The 7,415-nt window shown below is 32.0% G+C and overlaps 1 protein-coding gene across 1 annotated transcript in view; it reads left to right on the plus strand.

Annotated features, from left to right (window-relative positions):
* Positions 1-7,415, plus strand: part of LOC108690655 (homeotic protein ultrabithorax) — an 81,062-nt gene that overhangs the window by 34,454 nt on the left and 39,193 nt on the right. The window lies entirely within an intron of this gene.

A 7,415-nucleotide genomic window follows, 5' to 3' on the forward strand; every position in this document is an offset into this window, starting at 1 on the left:
CTAATATGCCCCGAGTTATTTTCTTCGATAGATTGTGTTTTTTTAACGTTATTCTCTAACTCTCTAAACGTCTCCAGAAATACTAATTTTATTTAAATTGCATCATGGATAGTAAAAATCGTATTGGAATTTCGTTGTTACAAAAAAAAAATTAAATTAAATTGAAAATAAAATATCGTATTATGTGTCATGGAAATTTCGTATTTGCGCGTTTCGAAAAGCAATTCCATGTTTACACAAAGCATACATATTTAAAAGTACCCGTTTCAATCGCGCGAGATTAAGCTATTACATCAACATCCAATGTGTTTTTCTCATCTCGACAAGAATTTTGTGTATGTGACGGAATGTTCATCACCGAGCTACTAAATCCATTTTGTATGTAGGTAAATAGCGAATAGTGTTGTCATCAATATATCGTCGAACTAACCTATGTACCTTTTTTTTTTGGTCTAAACTATTGACTCCAGTTTTAATGAAAGAGATATAAGTCACGCGCGGAACGTAAATTGCACGTTCACGAAATACGAAACAATTTGAGTACGACCAAATTGCAGAAATGGTAGTCGAAGTGTAATATAGCGGGCCACTATTTTTCGCTTTCGCGTTCGATGGCCTGTGTACGCGCTAAATTGCCGCAATCTTCTATCGTCGACATTATCTCCTCGCACGCGGCTGGACCATATCGAGTATATTTGCTCACGTGTAAGGTACGGCCATGCGTCCCGGGAGTGCGCGTATGTATACAGATCCTTTCTCCCTTTCCTCTCCCTCCTCCCCCTTCTGCTAGTGGTTACCTACTTAAGTTAGATATTATCGGACAGAGGAGGCGATTCGATTGCGTGTAGCGGAGCATGGTATAGCGCTGATATAGAACTATACTAAACAGGTCGTAGATCAAGTCAGTTAGTTATAACAGCAATCCCACCCCTTTCTCTCCCTTCCTCTGTCTCTCCGTCGCTGAACCAATTCCCGCTGGTATTCTGGATCATTTGGCGGCCCGCGGCCGTGAGATGCGCGCATGCACCAGCAACAATGCACTATCATGATTATATAATCCACTCTACGACAGAATCCGTGATAATCGGAAAAACGAATCAGATCATCGATATAAAATACAGCCACGATGAGCGTTTTCTGTTTTATTCTGTATTTTTATCGCGTAATAATTCGGCGCCAAACAAATAACGACAAATTCGGTGTATGGAATCGAAAATCGAAATGATTTGTTGTCGACAAAAATAAAACGGGAGATTGAACTCTCGTGATTAAATGCAAGTAAGGAACGTCTTTTATTAATATGAAATATCTCTTTTTTTGTTATAGGTAAGACTAATATTATTAAACTACATAAGATGGACTTAAGATGAATTCTGGTTATAAGGTGAGTTCTTTTTTTTCAATGTATAATCTGCTCAAGAATTCCTTTTGTCTTCTCAAACTGGATTTATAGGAAAGTAGAAAATTTTTTTTTTAAATGTACCCTATTTGAATTCGAGCCACATGAAGATGTTGTATTTCCCATTCTTTTTAAGTCTCGTTGAATTCTTCTCTGTCTCGGTCGAGACATTCCCATGCGACATGAGAGGTGAGCTTCGAAGAATAAAGAGTCGTGGAGTGAGTTTTCATCCCGGGGAGTCGGATAGAATCCTCCCTCGCGAGAGAAGAACAGAGAAGAATCACATAGAACAGCTGCGAGTGCCTTAGTGATGCCACGGAAGGACGACGTCTGTTTTTTTAAGGGCTTTCACGAAAACGCGCGCAGAGATATAGAGAGCGCGAAAAGAGAAAGTGTACGAAACGATGCCTTCGAGGGTGATCAATAAATATTGGCTCTCGGGGGTGAAATTGGGGTAGCTGAGTACGACTATGCCGATAGGAGATGAGAGGAAAAGAGAGAAAGAGAGAGGACAGTCATACTGCTGCGGTTGCCGCCCCTTTCCTATGGCACACGACGTATGGCAGAAATAACCACTTGGTATATAGGCAATGGAGAATCGCTCACGAATCGTAATTCCCTCAGTCGTGATCGATACTTACTTTAAGCTCCTCGACTACAAAACCGAAAGGCAGGGATTGACCTGATTTATGGAAAAGCTCGCGACGCGGGTGCCGTAAAAAGATGAAATTTCGGTATATCGTGATCCTCCACGTTCGAGCAGAATCATGATTCAGCGTTTGTTAGATGTCTAATTTAACAAATAGAAAAGAGATAATCTCTAAAATTAAACATTATATAAAATTATAACAGTATGTATAAGAGCCGTAAGTTAACATATTAGAACAATGATTTCAATAATGACTTGTAACAGTTATTGAATTGTCACGAAATGATAATTAATGAAAGAGCTATGCCTACAGATTATCGATAATTTTTATTGGAAGATTAATGTTTCCCATTTGTTTTTTTTTCCCACATAAAAGCCATTTTTATATTTCTAAAATTTTAAGATCCTACAAAAATTACGTATATTCCATTGTTTTTTTTTTATATATAATTTGTACAAGAAATTTTCCATGAATTTTTGTAGGATGATAATGTGCTCATTTCCTATCTCGCTCAATTGTCTCTGCCGTTTTCGAGTTGCTGCTAAATAGAAATCCTCGTACCCTGGTGGTAGAGCGGTTTCCGTGGATTCGGTTAGAATTTGGATGAGGAAGCTGGATGCTTCCCGAGGCGTGAAATGGCTGCGTTAACCACTTGCACGAGCGCACTCTAGACGAGGAAAGGGGCGGATACTTTCCGCTCTTCTTTCTCTTCTACGTGACGCAGCAAAACGCTAACTTTATACTTGTAAGATTTTCCATGAGTTTGAAAGATATGCAAAACAATGCTATCTCCTGTTCTGCATAAAATATGTCTTAATCACAAGATTAATTTTTTAATAAATTTTACGTTTTTGCATTAATTTTCGTTATTTCTATTGTATATACGTGGATTAATGAATGTCAATTTCAAACTATCTATACAATATATTGGGTTGTTTGGAAAGTTCGTGCCGATTAAAATTTAAATTTTAGTATACATTTATTTATTAAATTAAAATTTTCTGCATTTCAATTTTCCTTCAACATGAACTTTCCGGACAACCCAATATTTTTTATATTTTTAATATTTCAATTTTCCATTCTTTGCTATGAAAATATATACAATTAGTTGTATTGTTTATGAATTTTTTTTGCAAATTTTAATTCGACGATTAAAATCAAAATGGTTCTAGCCATTTCTTATTTATGGTTCGAGGAGAATATTAGAATTTTAGAATATGTGTGCTTTTCTGGCATTGGCATTTGGAGGATTTAGCAAGTCTCTTCCGAAAAATCGTCATTCTTCTTTCTTCCCTTGCCACCTTCCTCTGTTTTCGGGATTACCCCTGAACACGTGGATAGCAATATCATCGTACGGATCTCACGAGGAGATATAAGACGAAAGTTATGTGCTTCGCTATGCGCGAGGGAATCGTACATCAGCAGTCGGACGTCTGCGGGGACGTAGAAACGAACGTGAACGAACGAAGAACTACCATCGCCGCCCCGCCAACCCCCTTTCGTTCTTTCACGTCCCCTCTTCCCAAGGAAACCGACCTCCATCTCCTTACCAACCTCTCTACTCCGACTTCATCTATTTCCCTCTCCTATTTTCTCTCACTAACGTTCGCATTTTGCTGTCTTTTCGAATTCGCTGTGACGCTTATTTATATATATATATATATATATATATGTGTGTGTATGTATATATACACGTAAATCTTTTATATATTTCTCTATGTGCCTGCTGATGTGTATATGCGTTCAATATGCTGTATGTATTATTGGTATTCCTTACATGTAAAATATCAAAGCAAGCACATACGGCGACAGGTGCATAAGCATTTGTGTATACAATACTGGGTGTGGCAGCCGTAGTGAACTATTATTTTAGTCGATAGAGATATGTTATGATCTTTCAAGGACCGGAAAGTCAGAAGTATATTACCTATTCTTGTATTGCGAGAAATAGTTGAATTCTCGGTTGAATTGTATGCTGTGCGATGCGAAAGGAAAGCTATTTCTTTCAAAGTCATGTGTTAAGAATTGTATGTCAGTATTTATTTCTTTTACATTTCTTCTACTCATAAAGAACATTGAGACAATATCAGATAAATAAAAAATAGAAAAAGATATTTTGAATCTCAAAATACGAAATGCAAAATTTTTTAAGAGATAATTTGATGTTTTATTAAATGTAACAAAAATGATTTATTTATTTATTCTTTTTTGGAAAAAATTTTACCACGATTACTCTAAGATCTTTATAAAATCTTTTTTCATGTATCTTATGTCTTTTCGAAACTTAATACAAAAAATACAGTGTGATTCACTGTCGCTAATTTTATGCGATTGAGAAAATTAAGAGTAGCGAATGCTGTTTCAATCTCACTGGGGACCATCCTATTTTTCGTTGGTGGCACGTGAATTAAGTCCCTTCGCTATCTTCAGTCCTCACGTAAATTACGCGACGTTCCGTGGAGAGAAATAGCTGCCTCTTCTTTTCCCCGCACTCTTTCTACTTTATTTACATATAGATACGAAAGCCATTGAGCTGGCAGGAAAGTACTTCCCTCTTTGTGACTTGATTTATTCAACATCGATAAAATTTGCCTAGTCAGAATTATCACCAAGTTTGCATCAATCACGAATATCGTGTTGAATATTTTCTATATTATTTTCGAATAATGTAAATAAAGCTTGCAGCTGTGTGTCTATCATTAATTTTCTTATTTTGTTCTTTTTTTTCGAATATATGTATAATTTTCATATAACAAATAATTTAAGTATTTATAAAATAAATAAATAAAATTCACATTTATCTCAATTTTATTGATATGAAACAGTATATGATATGAAATAATATCAGAGAAATATTACTCTTACTCCCTGAAAATATATATAATAGTACATAACAATTATTTATATACAAAAATTCCTAATCAAAGAATTAAATAAGTTGTAGTCAAAAGTGTGGAAATATTTTTAACATTCATTGTGTCAATAGAAAATTCTGTATTTTCGTATTAGATTCAGCATCCAAACGGGCAAGCGTATTATGAACACACACATAAACATCCCTTGGCGTTATCAGTTGTCGGACGCCGGGGTGCCGGATATTGTCGCATCCTCCGTTTTGCTCTCTCGACTCCGCAAAACGGAGTAAGCGAGATATGTTGTTGGAACAAAATATAGGAAGGCAGGGCAGAATGGAATAGTGCAAACTAAGTCACAGATTTAATTATCTGTCTCTGACGATCGTATTGCTTATAGGAAAAACGCTGACACAGATATAAGTTATTACTGACGTTTCCATTATTTTTATAAGATGTACATGACGTATAATTTGCGAATTTTACGTTATTATTTCGAATTTTTACATGTATATCACGAAATTTAGTACTTTCTTTTCAAAAAATAGAATATTTGTTTTGTAAGATTTATGCAAGAATATTTTATGAATAGCAAGAAATATTAGATAGGCATAAGAAAAGCATTTTTTCTGAACAATAAATGTGAAACTTCGATAGCGTTTAAATTATTTGTCCTTTTTTACCTGAAAGCAGATTTCTCAGAATGAACCGACAAAAAACATCCAACCTTCACTTTTTTTATGATCTTAAGATTTTCAATATTTTTTTTCAACCGAAGTAAAACTAAATGTTTTTATCGAAGAACTCGTAAAAAACGAAACAGACATTTTCCGAGTGAAAGTTTTTCTTATTAAAGATAGACTTTGCTATTTTTTTGTACAAAAAATATTTAGTGTAGAGAAAGTTTTGGGATGTAGTCGGCGCGTTTTATTACTTTTCGGATATTATGTTTTTATTACGTCGATTTTGTTGGAAAATTACCATTCTGTTCTAAAAATTTTGTCTTTTTAGATAATATGTTACTAACTTTTTGTATATTAAAAATTAATGACACATAGAAAATAAAAAAATGTATTTTCTATGGAATTATTGTAACATTTTAATTAAACTGACGCATTTTATTTAATTGTCTTATTATTTGCAAATGTTTTTATAAGTTTATAAATACAACATAAGTTTATAATTTTATATTTTACACGCAATCTAAGGAGATATCTCTCATAGTTTTGTTTTTAAAATTATATATTTTAAAATACACTGTTCAAGCAATGCTCAAGTCTCATTGCTAAGGATTAATAATAAATTAGGAATTACAACACTCAACAAACAATAATTTAAAAATTAAAAAGATAGTGAATTATTTTTAATTGATTATCTGTACACGGAGAAAAATGTATATTAATAGTTAATATATCTGCTTTGCTGTAAAAATATAAAAATTTTTTGTATTGGGTAATAAATATTTCTTCATAGTTAAGATATATATAGACATAATCAATTGAAAATCATCAATTTATTGCGAAAGTACCCAAAATTACTCATAAATCACAAGTATTAATTTTAAAGCTTACTTTATTAGTAGTTAATATATTTATTCTCGTCCAGAAGTTCAGTATTTTTCAGTATTAGCTATATATAGCAATGATTATGATAATAATAAAAACGTGAAGATTTTCATGCGAATATCAATAATACGTACATCAATAATAATAATATATCAATTCTTGTCCGGAATTTAAGTATTTTTATATATATTTTTCAAATATTATTTATTAAATCTTTAAGATACCCACAAATACATACAATATTATACCTACTTAATTAATTTACAAAAATTACATTTTTTAAACAATTATATTGGAAATTTAATTAATAAAGAATATATATTATATTATTCGAAATATCTAACTTTGACCGTGATGATGGCGTTCTCTCGTATTTGATATATTTTTTAAGAATTATTTGTTATTGTTATCGTATATTTTTATAAATTAATAATTACGAAGAATATATTTAATTACTCAAGATTTATTTTATATTATATCAATATTTATATGTTAAACAACTTTTATTCAATATATGAGAAAAATTAAATGCTCATGTAACATTAATTATGCATATTAATAATTAATATATAAATTTTTTCTCTAGTATTTCAATGTTTTTGTGAGTGCCTTTTGATTATTAATTACTATATTAATTATTTGCAATAAACATGTCTACGCTGTGTGCCGTGAACGGAATCTTTTAGAATTGTCTATGCTTAACGATCGTGAAGACTCACGCTATGAACGAATGATATATTAACTATTAATATACCCATCTTTATTTCAGATATATTAATCTTAATATATAATATTACATTTGTAGGAAATTATATTTTTATTTTTACTTAATAACTGAAAATTTTCATTGAACTCTATATGTATATTTATAAACAATTTGTACGTGAGTTTTAATAGAAATATTATCTCTCTTTGACAAAAAAAAATTTTATATATACATATATATATA

The sequence above is a fragment of the Atta colombica genome, unplaced genomic scaffold, assembly GCF_001594045.1.
Source record: "Atta colombica isolate Treedump-2 unplaced genomic scaffold, Acol1.0 scaffold344, whole genome shotgun sequence".
Lineage (NCBI taxonomy): Eukaryota > Metazoa > Arthropoda > Insecta > Hymenoptera > Formicidae > Atta > Atta colombica.